The sequence below is a fragment of the Triturus cristatus genome, chromosome 1_2 (assembly GCF_964204655.1).
Source record: "Triturus cristatus chromosome 1_2, aTriCri1.1, whole genome shotgun sequence".
NCBI classification, from domain to species: Eukaryota; Metazoa; Chordata; class Amphibia; order Caudata; family Salamandridae; genus Triturus; species Triturus cristatus.
In genome coordinates, this window is record NC_140580.1 from 705,328,759 (window position 1) to 705,351,810 (window position 23,052).

Below are 23,052 nucleotides of genomic sequence, written 5' to 3' on the forward strand. Positions count from 1 at the left end.
GGTAGTGGGTGAGTCAGTGTGAGTGTGTTTGAGGGGCTGTATGGATGAGTGTGTGTATGGCTATGTGGGTGAGTGGATGTGTCTGTGGTATATGTGTAAGTAACTGGGTATGTGAAAAGCAGTATAGGTGAGTGATGGAGTATATGGCGTGACTGCATGGGTGCGTGAGTGAATGTGAGAGTGGCTGTAGGGGTGAGTGTGTGCTTGTGTAAGTGACTGAATAGGTGAGTGAGTAAGTGTTAGTATCAGCATGAGTAAGTGGCTGTGTAACTATGGGTGAGTAAGTGTATGTGTGATTAACTGTATGGGTGAGTGAGTAGGTGTGTGAGTAGCCTATTGGTGACTGGCTCAGTGTGTGAGTGGCTGTATGGTTAAATGAGAGGATATGTCAATGGCGGTATTACTGAGTGAGTGGCTGTATGGGTGAGTGAGTAGATGTGTGTGTAGATCAATGAATCAGTGAGTGGGTGTGTAAGTACTGGTATGGGTATGTGAATGGTTGTGTGGGAGTGGGTGTATGAAAGGTCCTATGGGGGTATGAGTGGCTGCTTTAGTGATTTTGTGGCTGATGTACTCATTGATGTCATTTGAGATGTCATCAGTGATGTCATCCGTGATGTCACTGACCATGTCATCAGTGATGTAATATGTAAGGTCATAAGCAGTGCATTGCGGTGACACAAGTTATATTTAGCTCCATTAACTATACCTGCTGAATTTCACTGGTTTTGTACGAGTGAAACCTGACCCTAACAATAACGTCCCTGTAACCTATGGGTTTTTCAGTGAATGTCTATTGTTTTTAAGTAGTTATGGCATTTGCAGAGTGGTGGAGAAAGGGGGCGTGGCCTCCGTACACCTCTTAGCAATCCCGCTGTGTGTGACTTACTGAAGGTAACAGGAGGAATTGTTCACCCCTCAAGGACCATCAGCAGGGAAGGGGACTTCATCCCCCAACTAGTAGTGTGCCAGGAGGCATGTTTACAGAGTGGTAGAGAAAGGAGGCGGGCCACAAAGACCTCTCTGCAATCCCTCAGTGTGTGACTTACTGAAGGTAACAGTAGGGGTAGTTGGCCCACAAGGACGTTCTTGGGGGCCAACAACTCCTCTTGGTACCTCCAGTAAGTCCCACACAGCGCGATTGCTTAGAGGTCATTGGCAGCCATGCCCCCTTTCACCACCACTCTGCAAACGCGCCTCATGGTGCACTGATGGTTGGGGGATGACGTCTTCTTGGCTGCAGAGGGTCCTTGGGGGCCAACAAGCCCTCCTGTTACCACAAATAAGGCTCCCACAGCGGGAGCTGGCATTGCTTTTGGACAGAGGGAGGTGCTGAACATGCCGCTCCTTTGGTCCAAAAGCAATTCTGCTCCACTTTATGCAAGAAAGAGCATTTTACATTTTCTCGCTTGCAAGAAGTAGAGCAGAGTCTGCTGTGGCTTGGCAAGAGCGGTTCTCCCTCAAAGCCATAGCAAACTATAAAGTCCCGGGGGTGGAGGTGGCGGTCCCCAGGGCCATTAGTGGCTCCATGATGGGGGTTGCACTGCACCCTTCATTGTTTGATTTAGCCCCGGGAAGATGGTGGTCCCCAGGGCCCCGGGGAGGCAGCATGGCCCACTGCATTCTTTTTTTGTTAAAGCCCCGGGGAGGTGGCAATCCCCGGGGCTGCAGGCGAATCTGCGCCCCCGCAATAATTAAATTGAAATTCCACGAGGGGGTGGTGGTCCCCGAGTCTGCATGGGGACTGTATAGCCTCTCGCACTCAATGTAAATGTTGCAGGGGGTCCGCAGGGCCCCATATTTTTCAAATTGAAGCCCTGGGGAGGTGGCAGTCCCTGGGCCTGGGGGGATCCAAGAGGCCCCCCAAATATAATTAAAAAAGCCCTGGGGAAGTGGTGGTCCCTAGGGCAATATTCAGCCCCAGGACGGGGAACCCTGAACCCCCTTCCATTATTTAAAAAATGTCCTTGGGACCTGGCCCACCCAGGGGCAGATAATGAACGGAGCAAGAGAGCCAGCGCTTCTTTTTTTAAATTTTAGGCCGGATCCAGGGATCCCGACGAATATTAAAAATAAAATAATTTTTTGGGCCCCCCCAGAAGCCTAGTTGGGTTAGGGTGTTTCGACACAGCCCCTTTTCATTTTTTTCTTTTTGACATTTTCAACCGAGTCCCAAGATGGCTGCCAACACTTCCTGGTTGAATTGTTGGCAGCCAATCAAATTTCAGTAGCACTTCAGTAGGATTTTGGGCTACCAAATAGCTATATTTTTTTAACTTAAATAGGATTTACACCAATTCAGTTCAGCAGTTCGGGCTGTAGTCGTGTTTAAAAAATGAAAAATCCCCATTGGCATATCATGGAGAAAACGCATTTTGGGACCCCCCTTTTTTCTCTACCCCCTCTTGACGGATCACCCTGAAAGTTTTGACACAGCAGGTGAACCGAAAAGGGGACTTTTTTGAAAATGTTGTGAAGATTCGAAAAAAATTCCCTATGGAAACTAGGGTCTTAACTATAACTACCTACTGGTGAACGTCAGTCGGTTATAGGTGTGTGTGTGTGTGTAATTTTATATATATATATATATATATATATATATATATTTTTTTTTTATATATATATTCACTGAAAAAACCACAGGTTTCAGGGACGTTATACTTAGTTGGTCATTTCACTTGTACAAAACCAGTGAAATTCAGCTGTTATAGTTAGTTCAGCTAACTATAACTCATGCCCCCGCAATGCACTGCTGATGACGTCACACATTACATCCCTCATGACATGGTCAGTGACATCACTGATGACATCACTGATGACATCATCCAGTGACTGTGTTTCTGTATAGTTTAAATATGTTTTATATATATATATATATAGGCCAAGGTGTATTGAAGAATGAGTGGGTGTATGAGTGTCTGGATGATTTAGTTGGTGTGTGACTGACTGTATAAGTGAGTGATTAAACGTGTCTTATTGAATGCATGGGTTAGAGACTAAACTCTGTAAATGTCTGTATCAGTCTGTCAGTTGGTGTGTAAGTGGTTGCATGGTTTGGTGAGTAGCTAAATGAGTGTCTATATGGGTTATTGATTGGTTGTCTGAGTACCTGTATGGGGGCCTCAGTGTCTGTGTGGGTGGGTGGAGGGTGTGACTCTGTGCATAGATATGTGAGTGGGTTATTCACTGCGTGTATGGGTTCAAGAGTGCATCTGTGATAGACTGTATGGGTGGGTGAGTGTGTGTGTGGGTGTGTTGGTGAGTGAATGGATGTCTCAGTGGTACACGTGTGAGTAACTACATATGTGAAAGGCAGTATATGTGAGTGTTGGAGTATATAAATGACTATATGTGAGAGTGAGCGATTGTGAGAGTGGCTGTATGGGCGAGTGTGTGCGTGTATCACTGATTGTATAATAACATAAGTATGGGTTAGTATCTGTATGAGTAAGTGAGGTAGTCTGTGTATAAATGTATAGGTGAGTAAATGGGAGTGTGATTAATTCTTTCCATGAGTAGGTGTGTGAGTAAACAATTTACAGAGGAAGTCTTGGATATACAACCACACTTATTCGTGTCCAAGGAAATTTGTTATTTTGTGGTGCAAAGATCTAAAGAAACAAGACCTCATAGTTTCTTACATGTGAAAAAAACCACAACAACAATATACCAAGGTTTGATCAGCACACACTAGCTTCTACAATCAGAGACATAGGACAGGTAAAGTATCAGACAGCTACAAGGAAAGATTTTTCTTAAAAATATTCCTTTATTCTTTATGGTCTCCGCAGGATAGTCAACGCATTTCGTCCCGTGTAAGAAGTGTCCGTCCCCTGGCGGTGGGTCCCTTCCTTTCCTTCTGTGAAAAAATACAAAGAGAAATAAATACGGATTAAATGAGATAATGCACAACACATATCTTAATATTTACAAAACATTGGATATATTCTATGCAACTCAGTACATTAGAACATGGAAGATAGGGGAGACAGTGGAAAAGAGTATAAGTTTTAGTTATCATATAGGTGTATACTCAATTCCTCGTCTACATTATGCCCTCTCGGCCGCTTGGTTTCGAGTTCTAGAATCCACTTGGATTCACGTTTGCGTAACATATGTACTCTGTTGCCACATCTGGGGCCTGTATGTACCTGTTCAATGATGAAATAACTTAACAGAAAACTGTCTGGCAACTGGATAACGTATATCTTTATTATTTATGGCACACAGATGTTCTAAGACCCTCTTTTTTGCCATTAGAGTGGTGCTGCTGATATACCTTAATCTGCATGGACAATCTAAAGCATATACCACATATGTGGTACTGCATGTAAGAAATTGTGTGATTGGTTTCATTTTGGTTCCTACTGGTATAGAGAATTTTTTGACCATGTGGCTGTTACGACAGGCCTTGCAGTGTCCGCAAGGAAAGAAACCTTTAAGATTATGGTCTCCTTGGGTTTGGATTTGGGCGATGTCATTATGGACTAGAATGTCCCTGAATTACGACCTTTCTAAAGGGTAACTCTCGGCCTTGTCTGTCTGTCCATGCTGTAAAGGAAAACATGATTACCAGATTTAGGAATAGAGGCTACCCCAGATGGGTACTAAAACGTGCCTTAGACAAAGTGAATAAGACCAGCAGATCAGATTCTTTGAAGGATCAAGATCAGGACAAGGACACCAACATTAAAACCGAATCACAAGAAACACGACTCATTACCACATACAGTAGGAATTCTATTCAGATAACCAAGATTTGTACCAAATATTGGCCAATACTCACAAATGATACGATCATTGGAAAATCCATCCAGAGAAGGCCGAGAGTTACCTATAGAAAACAAAATATACACTTCCAACACCTCTAGAATCCCGCCCAAACTGGAATTTTTAAGCTCAGGCCATGATGGTCAAAGAAGGCACACAGAGATGAGCCATGGCACAGGGCTGGGAACATGTTATCTCGATCCCAAGGCCATTCGGCTGGTGTCTACCATTCTAAGATGTGGGAACGAGTCTATCTAACAGTAAAGGTATGCGAACGTGGATAGTACATTCATTAGTGCATTCAAAGCATCAACCTTGAGAAGTACAAGCTGGAAGCGCAGGGCAGCCTTTGTGCTGAGGCAAGCATTATGAGACAGAAGCACGATCCTAGTTACAGAACAAGATGGCGTCAATAAAGATGGCGCCATGAATGCTAACTTAACATGGAATAGAGCTTGAGCATAGCAAAGGGAGCATTTCAATCCTGTGAATCACGGAAATACCATTTCAAATCTAACAGAGTGAATTCTGTCATATTTTAGATATCTTAACCTGATGGTCTCTTTCTGGTATTATTTACATTTTAGACAAAGGTAGGAGGGAATCCTCCTGACACTTTTTTGTGAACCTCCACTGTCGTCCACTATAAATTAGGATAAGTGGTGTCTGTAAACTTCTCTTTCGTACCAGATCCCTTGTTAAGGCATCCTTTGGCATGAAATGCTTTACTCTGATTAATGCAGTTTTAGGACTGGATTTAATTTTTTTTTGCATTTCCTGTGTGTCATATGATCAAGTTATTGGATCACAGGGAAGACATACTGATTGAGGAAATCGGATTATGTAATGAATGTGATAAGAAAAGAGATGAGGAAGTAATGTTTAGATTACTTACCATAATCTTCATGACTCCATTTCTTCCTTCATTATCCCAGTACTTACAAACCTCCTGCCCTCCTAATTTGGTGTTTGCTTGCCATCTAGGACTTTGGATTAATTTTTGCAGGAAGCGGTAGATGCATCAGTCCCTCTTCAGGAACACGTAAGGGGCAGGTCACGCTAAGGGACAGTGGTGACACTGTCTTTCAGGGGAGTTATTTTAAGAAAGAGCATTTTATGGGGTGCTTGATTGGGAAAAGGAATAACTCTCGTCTCCTCAGTGTGTAATTGTTGGGATGAGAAAGGAACAAGGAGAGTAATTGAGATTACTGGTAAGTAATCAAAACATTAGTTACCTCAGTGTGTCTACAAGAACATGATGGGGGCCACTTGTTTCTAAAAATAAACTTATTTTCTTCATGAAAGAACCAGCAAAATTTGCAGGATGCATTCACCCACAGATATAATTGCTGCATATAGGTTTCCTATGGCTTCCCCTTCGTTATGCGCACTTATAAACAACCTTCATTGTATAGTATCATAATTGCATTTATATAGCATTTACTACCCCTGCCGAGTAATCGAAGCGTTTTTTCGGCGAGTAGCACGCTACTCCGGAACCCATAAAGGATTAGTGGTGAATTAGTATAGAGAAATATGAAAGTAATTTGAGTGGTGGATATGCTAGTCAGTTATTTGGATTGAGAAGGATAGTGGAGGGATCGTAGAGGGAAAAGGTTTGCATTTATATAGCGCTTGCTACCCCTAATGGGGTATTGAAGTGCTTTTTCGGCGAGTGACATGCTACTCCGGAACCCATAAAGGATTAGTGACCTTAAGTCAGTGCGTCCTCTCACAGTGAAGTCTTGTTGTGCTGCATCTGCCATCCAGAGTATCCAAGACACACCCCCCTTAACCCATGTAACGGTTAAACGTGTGTTTGCCCTTTCAATTCAGGGATCACCCACACTGGTTCTTCATTTGAGTTATTACAGCAGCACGCCACAAAGGCTCAAAATTGGTGTCCTTTGAAGGAATTGCCTCTATTAGTCTGTTGCAATTTTTGAGGGCAACCGATATTTTGGAGATTTTAATCTTTTCACGATACCTTTTTTCTAAATATTGGTAGTCGATACGTATTACTCGGGGTTTTGAGTTATTTTCATACCAACAAAAAAACACATTCTCAGGATTGAACATTCTTGGGGGTAAAAGCACTTATGCTTGTTTCGTTTTGAAATCAATTCTAGATGTTAAAAATCAGGAGCGTGAAGGTGTGTTTCGGCCATGACACCCCTCAAATAAATGTATTTTTGCTTTGGTAGTTTGGTCTGGCAGCTGTAAGACGGGTCTGCTATGTCTGTGCTGTCTTTTTAGGTCGAGCCTAGCGCAGCGCGCATGCATTGCTCTGGGAGATGACCTCTTGGAATCACTCCAGCTTTTCAGCAAAATCGTGAGTGTGGCTTTTTTTTTTTGCACACATTGTGTTGCCCATTGCGTGTGGCTTTCAAAAATGAAAGCATGCAATTCGCCAAAGGCGGGTGCATGTCCCCCTTTTCCCCGTATATGTTTCCTCCCACAGCCTACAGCTGTCGAGAGCGAGCAGCGGCGCGCAGGGTGCCATCTGTTCTGGGTCATATTACAAAGGTCGTTTTTATTTTCGCGCGCGCGCTTGTTTCTTTTTGTTTTAGCACGCTACAAGAATGAATGCATTTTCTGGCTGTGCCCCTCATGTACTCGCAAATCGCCTTCATGGCTAGTTCCTAGCACTTCATCCTGCCCTGAAAGCAGCCGCCTGCGTAGCAGTCCACTGAGGAAAAGCCAGCGTGCAGCGTTTGAGTTTTCACTTTTAGCAAGAAATGCACGTTTTCAGATTTCTACTAAAGTTCACATAAAGGTCAAAATACACTTGCCATCGGATTGGGTTCCTCCACGTCACAACAGATTATTTATTGAAATGAACATTCCCCCGATATGCCCATATTATGAAAACTTAAGATAATGTCTAGCGAGTCAAGCAACCGTTCTCGAGCCGAACTCAGGAGGCAAGCAACAGAGCACGTCAGAGCATGCGCAGACTGGTTGAATTGTCAGAGAAAGTGTGGTTTTCCTGAGTAAGGAGGGCCGTAGGATGGAAGCATGGCTGCCTGTCCGCAAGAGAAAAGGTTAACAATGCCGAGGCTCGTCAGGGACTCTGGCCCCTTTGGAGAAAGTATATTTTCTAGCTCAAACCGTGTTAATTTGATGGGGTCCCTCATGTACTTCTCCCCTACCAGCTTCACTCGCCCAAATATCTCTTTTGCTGCCCTTGGGTGACTCCTCAGCCCTCCTCCATGATGCCCCCATTCGCTTATTACCCCATGTTACTTTTTCTCTTCTATTCTGCTACCCGCTCGTGTTTCACTCTCTCGTCCATTTGTTCACCCCACATTCCTCTCTGCGTACTCCTGATCCAGCAGTTCAACAACAACAGATACTCTACCACCATATACACACCTAGGCTCATAAACACATAATTGAGTAAACCGCTAGTTGTCAAGTTTAGGAGTTTCTTTTAATGTTTAGGATTAGTCTAAATACCTTTATTCTCCTTTAACTAACCCTTCACAGATCAAAAAGTTCTTTCCTCTGGTCGATGGACCATTAGATGGACTAGTTGATGGTGAGAATATTTTAAAACTAACTTAGTTACATTTTAATTATAATGAAATAACCACAGACTCCTTTAGGATTTTAAAGCTTTATCTAAATTTTTAGAGCATGTGAACCACTGCAAAAATACAGTCATCTTCATTCATTGGAGAGAGAATTCATTCATATACTACGGACTCAAACAATGACAAAATGCTCAGAAAGGAGAGGACAGAGAGAAAACATCATTTGCAAATAACAAAAAAAATTTTTTTTTTTTTAATCTGTTTTTTATTGAATTTACACAACCAATCAAATAAACAACAAAACATGATACGATATCATAATCATACGTGGCATAATGACATACAGTCTCAGACAGCATAGTAGAATACACAGTTACGGTGTCGAAGCAGCATGTGAGCAATTTAACCTTTGTAAGTAAATCTCCTGTTGCAACCAACGCGAGTGCTTACAGCTTTCGGTCCCGCATCCCGTGTCCAACTATAGCCTACCCTGAGTACACAAAACTATCAACGCACAATACAATGCCAATAACCCAAGTGAAATATAAAGAAAAAACTGTACCCCCACCGCCCTCCCCTCCCCGCATGTCCGGCACCAGTAGCGATAGTAGCCTGTACACACTCCCGCAATTGGATTCATGCGCAGTCCAGTCCCACGGCTGACTTAGTCACATTGCGCCGTCTTGTGAATCATACAGGATGGCTACCCATGGATAATGTGAGGAGCCCCTGTGGCATACAATCGTGGTCCAGTCCCTCAAACCAACCACAGCAATACACCCTAGCAGGAGAAGATATCTATAGCAGCATAGTCCTCCAGCATTGCATTCCAGCTCAACGAGATAGGTGTTTTCCTGAGCCCCCTAAACTCCTCCCTATGCAGTTCAGCCCCTTCAGCCCTTCTCCACTTCACCATTTCTGCATGCCAGTCCTGTAGGGACGGGGCCCTAGTAGCCTTCCACCGCGCGGTTATGGCTCTTTTAGCCAGCAGTAGCGCAAGGTTAGCAAAACGGGAGGCAGGGTTACCCTTCTTACCCCGAGGCCCTAATCCCAGTATGCAATATTCCAAGGTGCCTGTATGGCACACCGAAGTTACACCCACTATTAGTTTGCATACTGTCACCCAGTAGTACCGTAGTCGGGGGCAATCCCACACCATGTGTATCAATCCCGCATTGGGTGCAGAACAGCGCGGGCAGGTATCACTCGCTCCTGGATACATAGTGTGCAATCTACGCGGCGTTAAATAGGCTCTGTGTAGCAACATCAACTGGATAAATTTAAATCTAGGATTGCGAGACACTTTCCTGGGGTGCCCCACTATCGTCTCCCATTCCTTATCTTTAAACTCCCGGCCTACATCTGCTTCCCACTTGTCGCGCACTAGTCGCAAGGAGATCGCCGTGTCAGTGCGAATGCCGTGGGCGAGCCATTTGGTTAGTCGCGCTCCATGTCCCATTAGGTATTGCATGGTAAGTAAGGCAATCGTGGTGTGTTCAGTATCACCCGGCGGCCATGTGATGCGTATATATCGGGATATGTGGGCATGTAAGAGGAACATTGTGTCAGGGACACCGTGCAAGCGATAACAAAAAATACTTTACCAAGGATGCTATAGGGCTGGTGAGGGTCCCCTGAAATAGATCAGGAAACAAAGACTTCAGGACAGGATTCAGGACAGGATAGTTACCTCTCTAGAATACCGACAATTACGCTGCACCCCTGTCTGACACTCTTACTCCTCGAGATTCTTCCGCAAGTCTTCTTCTAACCCAATTAAATTAGGAAAGAAAGTTCTGCTTCAGGCTTCTGCATTCGATTCTTCATCAGTATCTCACAGCATCTCCCCAACATTCAGCATCTCCGTCTCCATCAGCTCTTCATCAGCCCCCGGACTAACTAACTAACTAAAGCTGTCTTAATTATACCTTTCGTTCTGGATGTTCCACCGATTAATGTTTCAATATCATAAAAATACAAACTATGATTGGTCAGGCAAGGAGGGAGCTCCATCACACCATGCTTACATGACATTAAATTCTATTCATCAATTGTTCCCAAACCCATCCCCTTAATTTGTATTCAAAATTTTATTTCACACCCGCATTCATGTTTTAATTGTAACATTTTTATTAACAGTATGAATACACGTCCACATCGTTGAACTTTTCACCGTCAGTTTCCCAGGGTGGAATACTTTGCGACCTTGGCTTCCATTCAAACTTTGTCACCATTCCGAGTTAACTTTCAGTAGGCATGCGCAGTGGTCACATGATTCAGCTTACTTCAGTCATACATGAGAGGCCCAATTGCGCACTAGTGAAAAAGTCAGAAAGACAAATATTAGTTTAAAAAATAAAGTGTTCTCACTGTATACCACCCACCTCTACTCTATTCCCCATTACTTATTAATACTTTTCTTGCATTAGCATTAATATAATAGCTTGTTTTCTTTTCACCAAAGCAGATGCCATGCATGCGAGCCTTTAAGCTGCGATGTTAGTGCCTTCTGCTCATGTGCAAGAATTTCCCTCCAAGCGACAGCTCGTCATACTACGTAGATGCAGTTGACGCATGCACAGTAAAGATTCCCCGTTTAAAGCGGTTTTAGTCCTTCGTTCATATTTTTCACGTTAGTAAACACATAAGCAAGCTTCACTAATCCACGTATTCGTGTGGTGCACATTCGTTTTATACAAAACAAATTTAATAACTTGTTAGTAAGTTAAAGGAGTGGATTGTTTACGAGCAAGTCTCTTTTCTACGAGTCCTTGCTCCATCAATCCCCTCTCTGATGGCATTTTAAAGCCATCAAAAAATTACCCATCCCAAACCAGATGCCAACTTTCAGCACCTCTCATTCTCGTTCTCCTCTTTTGCTTTCTCATTTTACTCTTTATTTTCTAAATCTCTCATCTTTTTGTATATCCTCCCTTTCATTTCCTCGATTTGAATCTCCTCATATTCCCTCTTTCTTTTCCTTCCTTTCCCATTCACTTCATATTTTCTTACTCTTCCTTTGTTTCTGCAACTTTTACACCAAATCATTATTGTCAAAACTATTATAGTTATTCTAACTACTGGAAGAATTATTTGACCTAAAATACTTTTTCCTAAATCAGAAAACAAAGTCCCTATTGAGGAAATACTTTTTGCTAGTCTCTCCCATACACTGTCAACCTCCAGTGGTTTCAATTCTTCATGAAGTTTTGTAATATTCTTAATATACCCTCTAATTTCCTTACTCTTATAAGGAATGTAAGTGCAACAATATTGCACTTTCAACATTCTACAGACTCCGCCCTCTTTTGCTAATAAGATAACAAGCGCAAGTCGATTTCGTAAAACCATAGACCTAATTGCAACCATCTCTGTATTAATCATCAAGAAACCCCCAGCAGTATCAGTCGAGAGACAATGAACTACTGTTGACAATTTACAAATTCTGTGCGAATTCAGAATGACTCCCACTGAAGGTATCAATGCACCAAATATATCACCTACTATTTCATAAAAACTAGCTCTCTTTCTTCGTGTTAGTCCATTAGTATTTTCATTGCTTCCAGTGATTCTTTTTACATGATACATTTTAGAAAATGCTATCACAAAGTAGCAGCTTCCGTACCACTGTGCAGGTAACTTATAGTAAGCATTATTCCCACACACATAGTAAACCCCAGGAAATACTGGATCAGTTCCCCATTTTAGTCCCCATCCTCCCAAAATTAGGAAGTTATGTTCACATTCACTGGAACCAATAAATACGTTATTATAATCTGTGTTCAACCTATGGAGGCAGGTTTTCCCTTTCTTCACAAAGTCTAGGGACATCGCAGCATGAGCCTTGCCAGCTGTATAAATTCCTTCTTTCTCAGCCCATAGTGGTACATGAGTTTTCTGTTCAGCAGCCTTCTTTTGGAAATCCTGTCTCCTCTCCTCAACTAAATTCAAAAATACTTTCTCTTCTTCACGTAATATACATGTTAGATTATTCTTGTGTGCGTTTACTATATCTATTGATTTCATAGTTAAGAAAAATTCACCCATGAACTGTGTATCTTGACTACTAAGTACTGGATTCATATTCTTTCGATTAGGAAGTTGTGAAAATACTACATCTAAGTTTAAATAATAATACTGACGTTTTCCTGTTTTATAGAACAGACTTGCTAAAACACTACATGATATACCATATGTTAAAGGCAAATGGTGATATATAACTCCCTCTGATACTGACGCTGGTAATTTCATAAAGCAAAAGACACACAATTGGTGGACGGAATGCAGAACAAATTAAAACATTCACCCCCAGTCAAGAGATATGGGTTAAATCCATAATTCTTTTGCTCACCATGCCACCCCAGTTTAGACCTGGCCATATGCAAATCAGTCTTGACCCTGTGCCTCATGGGACCAGTCCAGCCCGAACTGCCAAGCCAGGTCCTCCCTGGACCGGAAATTCTTTTGCTCACCATGCCACCCCAGTTTAGACCTGGCCATATGCAAATCAGTCTTGACCCTGTGCCTCATGGGAACAGTCCAGCCCGAACTGCCAAGTCAGGTCCTCCCTGAATGGCATGGTGAGTAAACAAATGATGGATTTAGGCCCAGATCTCTGTACTGGGGTGAATGTATGACATTGTTCTGCATTTTGTCCATCAACTGTTGTTTTTGTAATTTCATAAAAACATAATCACTAATCTCCATTGTATCTATATACTGAAATAACAATTTTGTGAAAACATTTTAGGACGTATCATTATCTAATACTGTATGATGTAAATCTGTCTCATCTGGTGCTTCTAATTCTCATTTTATGGTAGCTGTTTTTCATTAGTAACTGTTTCATTCTTCTTACTTGAGTTCATAAAATAAGGCACCGCTACTGTTAGTAATAGCCATATCAAAATCACTAATAGAATACTACATATGCAGGCTCTACAGCATCTTTGCTTTAGACTTCGTTTCGGTTGCTCAGTGACTTAATTTTTCGCCATTTTGATCTAAGAAGATTTCTCTTCTTTTCCTTTCTTCACTTGGAATTTCAAACTCTTATTTTCAAGGTGGCCTCACTTTTCCTTCATCAATCTGTGCAGCATCTACTTCTTCTGACTCCTCACTCAAGTCTAGATTTTCAAACTCTTCTAAAATTTCAAGTTGTCCCCTTTTCTGACCCTTTTAACCTGAACTGTACTTTCACCCTCTCTGTCTTTTTCTAAGGCCCTTTTATTTTCAGTGTGTCTAGGCACAATTTGTTCTTGATCTGTTTCACTCTCTTACCGTCCCTGTTCAGGTCTCACTGTTGTTATTTCAAACGCCTGAACCTGTTCTTCTTCTCCTAACTGGTCCTGTTCAGGTCTTAATACAATTTGTTCTTCAGCCGCCTGAACGTGTTCTTCTTTTCCTGTTTGTCCCTGCCCAAGTCTTTGAAAGGATCTGTTCACCTCTGCTTGAGTATGTTCTTCTCTCCCTGTCTGGTCCTGCTCAGAGTTTTGGGTAGCTTTGGTCTCTTCTACCTGAGCGTGTTCTTCTACACCTATCTGGTCTTCACTACTATCCTGTCTTTCTAATATGGTGGTTCTTCTTGTTTGAATATCAACTTCAGGTGTGTCAATCACTGGTATCTATTCCCCCTGACATGTGCTCGGTTGTTCTTCTTCTATCACTCTAGATTCTCCGACTTCACAACCTTCAGCAGTCACAACTGGTTCAATCAGTTGCTGTTCTTCTTCAGTGGGGCCTGGAACTCTTTTGGTATGGCTCGCATGAATCCAATTGGGTAAACCTGCACACCTCACTGCTGTAGTAGTGACCACTATGACTTGACGTGGTTTATCCCACCTGGGTGCTAAGCATGACTTTCTGGCGTGTTTCTTCACTACCACCCAGTCTTGAGGATTCAAATCATGCGCTTGCGGTGGCTGCCTGGCAACTGCGTCTTCTCCAACCTGGTGAGAGACAGAACACACTAGGTCAGCCAATCCTTTGCAATAGTCCAATACCAAATCATCAGTTATATTCATCAATTTATGTCCAGGAATGAATGCTTGTCTCATTGCCCTTCCCATGAGTATTTCATGTGAACTCAATCCTGTTTTTCTGTCAGGAATACTTCGAAGTCCCATCAACACAAGAGGCAATGCATCTGGCCATTTCAGTGATGTGGATGCACACACCTTTCCTAACCTTGATTTGATTGTGACATTTAATTGCTCAACCACTCCAGAAGCCTCTGGGCAGTATGCACAGTGCAGTTTGTGTTCATTTTTGAATGCTTCACAGATTAATCGAATTATTTCATTATTAAAATGAGGTCTTCTATCTGATTCCAAAGTGACTGGAAAACCGAAGCGAGGTATCATCTCCCTCAAAAGTAATTTAGCAACTGTAAGGCTGTCATTTCTTCTTGTGGGGTATGCCTCTACCCATCTCGAGAACAGGCACACAATGACAAGTACATATTTCAATCCATTGCTCGGAGGTAACTCAGTTAAATCTAATTGCAATCTTGTGAATGGTCCTTCTGCCTTTCCAATTTTTCCCCTACAGACCACTGTCTTTCTGCCTGGGTTTAGCTGCTGACAAATTAAGCAACTCTGGCATAAGCTCTCTGCGACTACCCTAAACTTTGGATTATACCAACTCTGTCTGAATAGTCTAATCATGGCATCCCTACCAACATGTGTGTCCCCATGATACATTCTTGCCATTTGAGTAGGCAATCTGGCATTACTTGTCTGCCATCGGTGTACACCCATACATCATCTTCTATTCTTCTTTCCCAACCTGACTTTATCCAGATTTCCTTTTCTTGCGCCTCAACTTCATCCTGCAACTGTCTAACCTCATCCCATGTTTCTAGAGGTGAGAAAAGCATAAGTTGGCAGCTGATTTCACTTGTTTCAATCTTTCGGTTAAGTGCCATTTTATTTCTTGCACAATATTGAGCGATTTGGTCTGCATATCTGTTACCTGCCACGACATAGTCATTTCCTGATTGGTGAGCAACGCACTTAACCGGTGCTATTTCTTTTGGCAATTGTATTGCTTTTACATTTTTGCCATTTCTGATAGGAGATCCTGAAGAAGTCAGAAATCCCCTCTGCATCCAGAGTTGGCCGAAGTCGTGCACAACCCCAAAACCATATTGACTATCATTAAATATGGTTATTTTCCAATTTTTCCCTATTTTGAATGCCTTTGTTAAGGCCACCAATTCGGCTTCTTGTGCAGACTTGACTCTCGGTAAACAGGATGCTTCAATGACTTCAGAAACTTTACATACAGCATAGGCTGCACAAAGTCCTTCTCCTTCTGTTCTCAAGCATGACCCATCTACAAATAGTTCATGGTCTGGATCGTTTAAGGGTGTTTCCTTTATATTGGGTCGGGCTTAGTACACATCTAAGTCACATCCAGACAATCATGATCCACTTCATCTTTCACTTCCTCACAACATGGGTCTGGTAATAAAGTAGCAGGATTCATCATGGTACATCGTATTACTGTCACATTTTCTGCTCCCAGAATCACTCTTTCATACTTAGTCATCCGACTAGGGATAAGGTGCTGTGTTCGAGTTCTTGTTAAAAGGATCTCAATTTGAATGTGGAACATAAACTTTGACTGGATGTCCCATCACAATCGATTCACTTTGCTCCAGACTCATACAAGTAGCAGCTACTGCTTTTAAGCAGCCGGATAAAGCTGAAGCCACAGGATCCAAAGTAGCAGAAAAATATGCTACTGGACGTCGGCTTAAACCATGTCTTTGAGTCAAGACTGAAAGTGCACAACTCTCTTTCTCACAACAGACCAGTGCAAATTCTTTCATATAATCAGGCATGCCTAAAGCAGGGGCCTCCCACAGACTATTTCGCAATTTCACAAACGCTTCCACGCACTCATCATTCCAAACAATCAGATATATTTTTTGCTCTTTTCAGAGCCAGCTGAATCAATGGTTTTACCAGCAGGGAAAATCCTGTAATCCACTGCCTACAGTACCCAACTACTACGAGAAACATTCTCATCTCCTTTTGTGTCTGGGGTAACTGCATTTGCTTTGTTAACTTTATTCTCTCTGGGGTCACTTTTCTAACTTCTCTTTCTATTTTATTCCCTAAATATTTAACTTCTTGTTGACAAAACTGCAATTTCTCTGGAGACACTTTGTGTCCTCCTTCGGCCAAATGGTTCAGCAATGCAATTGTGTCAGTGGCACAATCTTCTCGTGATTTTGATGCCACTAGTAGGTCATCAATGTACTGAACCAGAACTGAATTTCTGGGCATGACCAATGTTTCTAGATACTTTTTCAGGATTTGATTGAAAATTGAGGGACTCTCTGTATACCCTTGAGGAACTCGGCACCATGCCAAGAGAAGATCTTCGAACTTAAATGCGAAAAGATATTGGCTGTCTGGGTGCAAAAGAATAGAGGAAAAGGCTTGGCACAAATCAATTACTGTAAACCAGCCTGCATTCTAGGGTCTCTGATAAAGGATCACTGCTGGATTTGGCACTATTGGATAACAAGGCACTACAATTGTTTATTTTTCATAAATCCTGCACTATTCTGTATTTTCCGCTAGGCTTTTTAAGTCCTATTATTGGCGAATTACAAGGACTACTCATTATTTCTTTTAAAATGCCTTGATTTAATCATTCGGTCAATTTCTGGAGCAACTCCTGCTTTCACTTCTGGGCTCATTTTGTACGGTAGTTTGTTTGGATTAACTGCTCCTTCTTTCACCGTTACTTTCACTGGGTCTACATTTGACATGAGCCCAATATCTTTTCCTGTAAAATCCCATACACCGGGATTCACTGTGGTTCTCAATTCTTCTGGTAATTCACTTTCAGTCATCAATGAAAACATTCCATCTACTTCTGTACCTTGCTCGGCTTACAACATTTTGTATACAATATCTTCATCAGGGGGTTGAAAAGCGACACCATCTGGTGTACAGTAGATTGTGCAGTTCATCTTGCACAATAGGTCTCATCCTAACAGATTTACTGGACTAGAATCACGCACTGCAAATCGATGCATGTCTTTAAAATGTCCAATATGTACTTCCATTGGCTTAGTGATTGGGGTTCTAATCTTTTGATTAGAAACTCCTACAACTTGGATAGATTCTCCTGAGAGGGGTAGGATTGGGATGTCTGCTGTTCTCACAGTAGACCGGGTAGCACCAGTATCCAATAGAAAAGTGATATCATTACCTTCCACTTTGCCATCAATGAGTGGACCTGACTGATCTACCGGCAAGGATGCGCCAAGCACGCACTCCTCTTCCACCCCCCTCAGGCACCGTCATTGCACATAGTCTGCATCGTCATTATTATTCTGTAAAAGATATTGTGAAACAACAGAATTTTTCTTACCACTTCCTCTGTGAAATCCGGCTTACGCACTGTACTTTTGAGGGTTCACAAAGTTTGGCATAGGAGCTTGTGGCACCTGATACTGTGGATTAACTACCTGCTGTGGCTGATATATAATCACTTCATTCTGTGTCTGTGGATTTAAATTTTGATTTGGTCCATTATTATTCTGAATACTCTTACACTCGTTCTTCCAATGTCCAAGCTTTCCGCATGCATGACAAGGAAACTTCTTCTTTGCTTCCTATCTATTTATTCGTCTTTTTACTTTACCACCACTCGCCACTTGATCATACTGAGTCTGCTCTTTCACCGGACTATCAGTCGGGGTATTTAATTTATTTTCCTGCTGTTCTGCCAATTTCACTTGTGCCCACATCATTTTCTCCTTTAATTTCCTGCGCCTTGCCTCAATGTCGTCCCCGCAATACTTCGCATATTTCAAAATCTCATCTTTCGTCTTGCTCTGCCAGCACAACATGTGCTGTTGAATCATCTAACTAATCTCTGGTTTCAAACCATACACAAACCGATACACAAAATGTCCCATATCCTTATCACCAATATTCTCAAAGCCACTATACTGCTTAAATACTTGTAGTAACCGCTCATAGTATGCATGTACAGACTCATTTGTCTCTTGAGTTGTTCTATTTATCTTTACCCAATCCGTTTCTTTAGGAGGGATTTTCCCTTTCAGAAAAGTAATTACTTGGTGATATTTCCTCATCACCTCATCTGATGGTGCTCCTGTTTTAGAATCTCTTGGGTACTCCACACTTGGCCAATCAACTGTGATCTTACACTCTGTCAATAAATCAGCAGGTATGACGATATCAAACAGACCAACCAAATCCTTTAACAGAAACTTTCACAAATCTTTCCACCTGTTTATACCATTCAACGGGTTTCTCTCTTAACCTAGCAAATCATTTGTAAATGACAAAATATCCTGTCTGCTCCGTGGAACATGAACATATCCACCTCCAGGATCTTCTCTCATAGGACACAATCTCTCTGCTTTTTCTGATTATTTTAGTAAGAATGCAGATGATGCTTCCTTTGCTTGTGCTTCCGCCTTTTTCCTTGTCCACCTAGTTCTCCACTTGTCAATGTCGCCCCACTTCTGCAAAATGGTAATTAGCTCTTTTATCTGTAGTTTTCTACCAGACACATTCATATTCTCCAAATCCTTATAAGTAAAATCCACTCTGTATGGTTTCTGCAATAATTTGGATCTCCCTATATCCACTCCAATCTCTGAAGCAATCTCTGTCAATTTCTCATGAAACAACTTTGCATTTCTGTTTATACTTCTACATATAAACAACAACTCTTCCTCATTGTAAAGGTTCAATCTTTCTATTCCCACATTTCCAGCTATCATCTCTTCCAACTCCACTTTCAATTTGTAAAGGTCTAAAATTTTTGGTACTGAGCTTCGTTTTTCTATTCCCTGTGCCCATCTTTCCAAATCTTCTGGTGTGACCGTTGTCGAACTTCTAGTTCCTAAAAGTATCATGGACCCTTTTTCATTTGAATTTCCAGGTGTGATTCTTTTTTCGGAGTTTCAATTACAAGCTCCCTTATAAGAAGGTCCATTAATTAAATGACCTAATCGCACTCACTAGCTTGATCATCAGATATTACGGTCTCTTTTCTGGGATTGCTCAAAGGAATGGTTACTGCTTGAGGTTTGGGGCAACTCATTTTATCTCCATATAATGGAATAACGGGATCTATAGTCACTGGTACTGTCAAAGCTTCAGCATTTAAATTCAACTGATTTATTTTCTGTATTCATTCTTCCCTATTTTTATTCAATACTTCTCTTTCTTTATCATGAAGCTCCCTATTGACTGATGTATTGTATAAAATTTGAGGAACTAAGGGTGTTCCCAATACCGGTGCACTTGGGGTGACTCTACTGGGTCCTTCTTGGTACGGTGGAGGATTTTTAGTTAAAATATCCTCTATCAATTCATCATCTGATTCACCATATCCTATCACATTCATATGTTTCATTTTCTCCTTACACTTGCTTCCAGACTGTTCCTCAGCCATTAACACTGAATATAAACCCTGTGATACTTTAGTTCTTCTCCATTGCTTCATCTGACCTTCGCGTGATTCGTGCAAATATCTGGGAAAAAATCCTCTATACTTCTCACTTCGGCATTTTTCTCGTTCATATGCCTCCCTCAGTTTCCCATTCTTCCAAAGCCTCATACGGAGTTAACCTAGGTCTCGGTTCCAAATCATTCATTCATTAAATCACGACATATTGCTACACACAGCAATACATAATCGATCTGATGAAAGACATCGGACCATATAGAGGCAAATGTCTCAGATTCATCGAACGCAATATGTTGTGTTTTAATGCAGTTGTGTCTCCGCACTTTATTATTATTTTTTTCTGTCTTATCGTATTATATCAAATGTGGTAATATTATTTGTATGTTTTTATACACATTAGATTGTACTATACACTTGTTTTTTATATTTTTACAGCCCTGGAGAAGTTCTTGTCTAAAAGAACAAAACGCATTGGCTGCATGGTGATCTAATTTGAATAAAACAAAGGAAGAATAAAGAAATTTTCAAATATTTCCAACATTGGATGGACATTTAATCTTTATTTTTGGATACATGGTTTGGTGGTGCAGCCCACAGAAGTAAAAAAAAAACGTAATAATCAATATTCACCACCAAACTACCCAATAATAACCATAGCACAGCTACCAGAAAACTGATCCAGTGGTTCAACAACAACAGATACTCTACTACCATATACTCACCTGGGCCCATAAACACACAATTGAGTAAACCGCTGGTTGTCAAGTTTATGAGTTTCTTTCAATGTTTAGGATTAGTCTAAATACCTTTATTCTCCTTTAACTAACCCTTCACAGATCAAAAAGTTATTTCCTCTGGTCGATGGACCATTAGATGAACTAGTTGATGGTGAGAATATTTTAAAACTAACTTACTTACACTTTAATTATAATGAAATACCCACAGACTCTTTTAGGATTTAAATGCTTTATCTAAACTTTTAGAGCATGCAAACCACTTCAAAAATACAGTACAGCCATCTTCATTCATTGGAAAGAGAATTCAATTCATTAGATACCATTCATATACTACAGACTCAAAAAATGACAAAATGCTCAGAAAGGAGAGGACAGAGAGAAAAGATCATTTACAAATAATGAAACATTCTTTACCAAGGATGGTGTGAAAGACCAACCCCCTGGCCAAAGGGCTGGTGATGGTCCCCTGAGATAGATCAGGAAACAAAGACTTCAGGACAGGATTCAGGACAGGATAGTTACCTCCCTAGAATACCGACGATTACGCCGCACCCCTCTCTGACACTCTCTTCCTCCTCGAGATTCTTCTGCAAGCCTTCTTCTAACCCAATTAACCCAATTAAATTAGGAAAGAAAGTTCTGTTTCATGCTCAGTAAAGATTCCCCGTTTAAAGCAGTTTTAGTCCTTCGTTCATATTTTTCACGTTAGTAAACACATAAGCAAGCTTCACTAACCCGCGTATTTGTGTGGTGCGCATTAGTGTTATACAAAACAAATGTAATAACTTGTTAGCAAGTCAAAGGAGCTGATTGTTTACGAGCAAGGCTCTTTTCTACGAGTCCTTGCTCCATCACTCCCACCTGCCCCTCCTTGTTCATTCACCCTACCGCTACCCATGCCCTCTTTATTCCTTACCCCCACCCATGTGACTGTGTTCCTTTCCCTCCAGCCTGTGTTCCTGTTTTGCTTTGGCCCTCCTTTTGCTTCCCCACCCCCTGTGATTTTGATGCCCCCCCTTTCCCCTCCGTGTTGCTTCCCCTCACCTGTACTACTTTTTTTGTTGTTTACCGATCCAACTCAAGTCGACAAACAAAAAGAAAAACAGGAACTTGCTTCATTTTGTAGGTACAGGCATGCTTTTTGTGCATGTCTGCAAAATGATACGACCAGTAGTGTAATAGTCTTTTTGTTTTATTTTGTAAAAGCTATGCTTCATAGCATCGGGATGTTGTACAGCCTAGCTAGTACCATTGGCAAAGAAAATAGGTCCCAAAGGCGAGACCTATTGGCTTTGCCAATGCTTGTTTTCCTTGTTGTCCTGATTTCACTAAGAGGTTTTAGCTTCTTAATATTTGGGATCTAAAACTTAAACATCTAATGAGAGCAAATGATGACTGGGAAAGGGGGGGGGGGCAGCCAATGCTGCCAAAGATATGTCACGTGTCATTGAGAAGCATATTGTCAAATCTCTCTGAGTTTAAGCACCCGTTCGGTATTTCCCACTCCGGTCATCTTTACTGAGATATCGTCCTCCCTGGCCCAGCTCTGCTGCCCTTTCACTTGACCCCACCCGAATTGTCAGGCAAGCTCTCCCTTTAGGGCATTTTCACCTGTACACTTATGCTTTAGGAATGGGGCCTTTCATCGATTCCTTCGGGTGACCAAGCGCCAGATCCCGACCTGTAGAGCAGAACTGAGGAGCTCGGCGGCTACATGTTTGGCAGTAAGAGACAGTGCGGAGGGTCCCCTGCATCCCGACGCTGCTGCACCCGCTATGCCCCTGCTTAGCTGTGCGCATAAACTGTGGCAGTCCCTTGCCGTTGCCGGAGCAGGTGTGTGTGTGTTCTAGGCGTGGCACGGACACTAAACCGGTAGTGCAGGTGCGCGTGGGAGGGAAGCCGCCTGCACTAAAACACTCGCAGTCCGGGGTCTGGCGGCGCCGCCAGAGCAGCAGGGGACGCAGAGGACCCGACGGAGCCGGGCGAAGTCAGGACTGACCCCCGCGAATGTCTCGGCAGTGCTCCCCCAGGTAACCGCTCAGCGACACGTCAAGTTTTTCTGTTTCGTGAGAGGTTGGAAGGGAAGAGGCTCCGGTCAGCTGATTCCCTGTATAAGCAAGCAGCAGTGCGAAAACAGAAACCGCATTACCTCTCTCACTAGCCATCGTTTCCGGGTGGGAGGCGCCGCTGGGGGTAACGAGAGGTGGACTTATTTAGGAGGGATGCCATGTACAGAGGCACTAGAGGCGCATAGGGGTTTGTCCCGATTTCACAAGCTTGAGGGACTTTCAGGGCTGGTGCATCTGCGAACGCTTAAAGGGGAGGTATAAAGATAAAATCGCGGATTTTTTTTACTTGCAATTACCACTTCAAACGTTGTACCAGCAAGCAAATTAACCTTAAAAACGTTTTGCTCAAATCGGGACTCTCCCGTATATAGTTGGGCAAATTGACATTTCTGCGATGTCGCGCATGCCCCTCCCTGCTCAGGGCCGTAATGCAAGCACCTGCGGTGTAGTGGGGCTCCCGACCTTGAG

The 23,052-nt window shown here is 42.2% G+C and overlaps 1 protein-coding gene across 6 annotated transcripts in view; it reads left to right on the forward strand.

Annotated features, from left to right (window-relative positions):
* Positions 1-23,052, forward strand: part of ATP13A2 (ATPase cation transporting 13A2) — a 650,312-nt gene that overhangs the window by 213,974 nt on the left and 413,286 nt on the right. Inside the window, exon 1 of one of the 6 annotated variants that reach the window (XM_085608576.1) lies at positions 22,368-22,545. The exons of 4 other annotated variants lie outside the window; for them this stretch is intronic. The gene's annotated coding sequence lies outside the window, so the exon portion shown is untranslated. Of the gene's footprint in view, positions 1-22,367; positions 22,546-23,052 lie in introns of those variants that run through there. One more of the 6 variants, XM_085608575.1, reaches the window with a different exon arrangement.